The 4,640-nt window shown below is 40.9% G+C and overlaps 1 pseudogene; it reads right to left on the bottom strand.

Annotated features, from left to right (window-relative positions):
- Window positions 1-1,963: 1,963 nt before the first annotated feature.
- The window catches only part of LOC132014523 (negative elongation factor E-like), an 11,105-nt pseudogene continuing 8,428 nt past the window's right edge, over window positions 1,964-4,640 (bottom strand).

Genomic DNA, 4,640 nt, shown 5'->3' on the forward strand with positions numbered 1-4,640 from the left:
CATGCAAACTCAGTTTGAAGAGTTATAAGGGTTTGTAGAGATTGCTTTCAGTCACATAAAGTTAGAGCGTGTGCATCTGGAGTGGGGTGGGGTAATATTTGATTATTAGACTTACAATTTGTGGTTGGATAAATTGGCACCCACTTGTGTTGAATGTCCTGATGGTGCTGGGTTGTTGCTGTCACCTGCTTCCCAGCTACAGCCCCTGAAGTTAAGATGCTGTGAGTCAGTGTGTGGTAAGCACTCAAGAACATAGGTGGTTAGCTTGTAAGCTCAGAAACAGGAAAGCTTGCACTGATTCTAAGGGGAATGACCATCACTGTATGGGGCTGGAAGGAGGGAACAGGAATTTGGGCAGAGATCTTTTCCCTTTGAGGTAGGTAAATATATCACTTCTAAATTAAGCATATGGCTATATTTGGTAATGCAAGATGTGGGGCTGAAGAATAAGCAACTTACTTCATGCAAACAGATTAGCATATCATGTATACAAGTTAGGTCTTTGCTGTTTCCGGGCTTTGGGCCCAGCATGGGAGCTCACCCATCACTGTCTGACATAGTGCTGAAGCCAGGTTCTATCATCTTTCATGGCGACAAAAAAACCTAGTTTGAACACAAATTCCTAATCATTTCAAGGTTGTTTGCTTCTGGAGACTTTAAAAAGGCTTTCTGTTAGAACACTGGGGTAATTTAATGTAAAATGGTGTCAGTAGAATCAGTAGCAGGGCTCATTCTGTCTATGGGTAGCCCTCTTAGTGGGAGTGAAAGAAGTGCCTGGCAAACAACACATTCATTGTAAGTGGGGCCTCCTTTAGGGCCTCTGGGGATGCACAGTGGGAGATGATGGCCCCTGGCCACAGGATGGGTAATTTCATTGGTTCCACTCACTGGTCACAGTGGCACATGCTGGTCAGTCATACCCCAGTCGGCAGGCCTTGAAAGTTAAGAATGTCCATGACAGCATGTTATCTCTTGTCTTCTCAATGATGGCCATTCTAACAGTAGGAATGTAAACTGATACAACTATGGAAAACAGTTTGGAGAACCTCAAAAAATTAAAAACAAATCCCCATATGATCCAGCAATTTCACCTGGGAATATATCTGAAGGAAACACACAACAAACAAAAAATTCCAAAGATATCAGCACCCCCACGTTCACTGCAGCATTTACAATACTTGAGACACAGAAACAAGTGCCCATTGATAGAGGAGTGGGTAAAGAAACTGTGGAAATCTTACTCAGCCATAAAAAATGTGGAAATACTATCATTTGTGACAACATGGATGGACCTTACTGGCACTATGCTAAATGAAGTATGTTCAGAGAAAGAGAAATACTGTATGATCACACATATAGGTGGAACCTAAAAGCAAAAACAAACAAATTCCAAGAAAGCGATAAGTCTTGTGGTTACCAGAGGTCAGGGGATGGGGAGAGGGGGGCTGGAAGAAAGATGGTCAAAGGAACAAACTTAGAGTTAGAAGGCAAAAAAGTACTAGGGATGTTAAGTACGGCCTGATGACTACAACTAACACTGCTCTATGGTATACAGGAAAGTTGTTAAGGGGGTAAATCCTAAGGAGATTATTTTCTTTCTTTTTCATCACAAAGACTTTTTTTCTTTTTATTGTATCTACATGAGAAGATGGATGTTAGTTGAACCTATTACGATAATCATTTACCATGTGTATAAATTAAACCCTCACCTCAAGCCATATGCATTATACATATGAGGTGATGCATGTCAAAAATTTCTCAAAAAAAAAATTTCTCAATAAAACTGGGGGGAAAGAAAGAGCTCCTGTATCTTTGTTTGTTTGTTTGTTTTGATTTTTGCCGTTGTTGTTGTTGTTGAGCTTCTACCTCAGTGCTTTGCTGAGACCAGTGTTGGTACATATGAGGCCCACAAGTTGAGCTCCATTTCCTAGAAGCCATCCACAGGTTTTTCTTGTAGACATCATCAAGTGTAGACAATCTGGATCCTCTTGTCCTGGTGGCAACCTTTAGGGCTGTTCTGGAGCAAGGGAGCTCCAGACAGTTTTGCCAGTAGCAGGATCCAGCATGGGCTGTTTGTAGGCAGTACTGACTTTGAGCTGTACCAATTCTACCTGCATCCCATTGAGCTCAGCAAACAGCTGATCTGATGATGCCATCTTTTCATAGGTGACTAAGGCACAGTTTCTGGGTGTCTCCATGGAGAGGTCAATGATGTTTCCAAAGGGAGAGAAGGCCCCACGGAAGACAGTGGGCATCAGAGAGTATTCCCCTTCTGAGGAGCCCTACATTCAGGGAATGAGTCCGACCTGTGGAAAGGGCCTTCTGGTTTTTGATAGAGGTCCCTGTCTTTGTTCCCATTCCACTCATAACCATGGTTGAGGAGGGGAGGCTGAGGAGCAGGCACTAACCCATTTTTCAGAGGGCCAGTCAAAGCTCTGAGCCCCTAGGCCCTCTGCCTCTTCTCCTACTGGCCTCAAGTCTTGAAGCCCATCACTGGAAGACCCAAAACTCTCAGAGATTTCCCTAGGGCAGATATACTCTTTTGGAACAGCTGGAAAGTGGGGACTGGACTCTTCTTAGGGTTCATTAACTTCCCCACTAAGGTTCGAGAATAGGAAGTGACAAATGAAGTCTGAGTTCTTGGTCTTAGCCTTGAAGGCACTGATGGCTCCTGACTTTACCAGCTGGTTGCCTTGGCTGGCTCTGCTGCTGCTAGTTTATTTCTTCAGAGCCAGCACTGCCTTTTTCTTTTCCTTGAGCTTGTTGAATTTCTTTTGCAGAGTCTTTTCCTCCTTGCTCAGTCCAGGAGTAGTCACCAATATGGTGCCTCCAAAGAGGCAGTAACCAGCATTCAGTGGTCTCCAGTGGAGCCTTCACAGACCAAGAGCTCCTGTAGATCTGCAGATGACATGTGGTGGCAAGGGTCCTAGTAATCTTGGAGATGCCAAAGGTGCCACTGTTCCTCGATTTCCACAGCATCCAATCTGAAGTAATATGAAAACGGAAGCTCACTTTTCTGATGGTTTTAGTCATCATTGTAGAGAAGAAAACAAGGCCAACATAATGCATATTACTGATCCAAACTAGATTACAGAATTAAGGCCAGGGAAATCTCTGGAGACTTGGGTATTATTACCAGAGAAATTCTTTTGCAAAGAGGTATTATATGAAGAATCACTTTATCTTTGCAAATGTATTGACCTTTTATAATCTGAAAATCTTGTTCTTGTTTTCTGTCCACAGAGGGGTTTTTAAGCTACTTGTTCATTAAGATATATAATTCAAAATTAAGTGAAAAATATAAGTCATAAGGGTGAGAAAACTATTTTTTGACATCTGTACAGAAAAGATCCTTACTAAATATTAATGTTTAGAGTATTTATATGGAAAGAGTACACATTTTAAGGAATAAAAGTAGGTATGGGGTGGATTTTCCCCATTAGATAAATAGTACGTTAAATTAGGATAAAGATGTCATGATGGACATGGTGGTCTGTTTTTATAGAAAATGATAGTATAGCACAACTTCCTTTTTAATGATTTGCAGAGATAGAAATTCAATTGTTATATTATATTGAGCTTTGACAGTATTATTGCCTTGGGGGGTTATGATTTAATCCATGTCACATGTGACTCTATGTAGAGCATGACATGTGAAAACAGGCTGCTGAAACACTCGGGTATGGCTCTGTGCAGTTGCATATTATCAGCACTTCATAGAGCGCTCATGTTGAAGGTGACAAATGAAATGGAGGGCAACTTCCAAACTTCTAGTGCCTGCTAGAAATTTGTCAGGAAATGTCAGGAAATTACTGAAAAAATTTTCACAGAATTAGAATATAGGTAAGAGGAAGGCATGTGCTGATAATGATGCTAGATTTATCCTGCTTTATTATTGCTTCTCCTAATATAAAAATGGTCTTTGGCACTGGCTATCTCAGACAGATCAGCGTGGTTTCTACATTAATTAGTTAACAACAGAGGACCCTTTCAAGGTGAAGGGTTCCAAACAGAGATTACCTTCCCTGCCCCCTGTTCTGTTAACATAGGTGCTGGCAGGATAGTCAGTTCTATTTCATAACTAACAATTTCCCAAAAGTAAAGGACCATATTAGTATGCAAGAACAACAGTCCTATAAAAAATACTGAATGAAAATCTTCAGAAAACAAATTTTATTTCTTCCAAAGTAATAACTCAGAGTGATTGCGTGTGTATCATTCATTTCTGAGCACTTTTCTCAAAGCAAATTTTAGATTGAGAGTCGTATTTCCCGGATGGGGTGAGTATCCAACAGGTGCTGTAAACACTCTATTACACTGAAGTTTGAAACTATGATGGTAAAACCTCCCATGAAGGACATCTTTTTATTTGCTTTCACAATTAGGATTTTAATATGTTTATCTCTGGCTCAGATCTGTTTTGAGAGGGTAAGAAAATATTTTTCAAGTAAATCCAAATATTCACAATCTAATCGGAAAAAGTAAAGGTTAATTAAACCTTCTCCAGGCAAAGCTTTGGTTCACAATTCTTTTTTCCTTTAAACGTCTCCCAGATATAATTTTCTCATCCTCCAGCATCCTCCTCCAGTTTGTGTGGGAGGGCAGCGTGACCTTCAGGCTTGTCACCACCCCCACAACGC

This window comes from Mustela nigripes, chromosome 3 (genome assembly GCF_022355385.1).
Source record: "Mustela nigripes isolate SB6536 chromosome 3, MUSNIG.SB6536, whole genome shotgun sequence".
NCBI classification, from domain to species: domain Eukaryota; kingdom Metazoa; phylum Chordata; class Mammalia; order Carnivora; family Mustelidae; genus Mustela; species Mustela nigripes.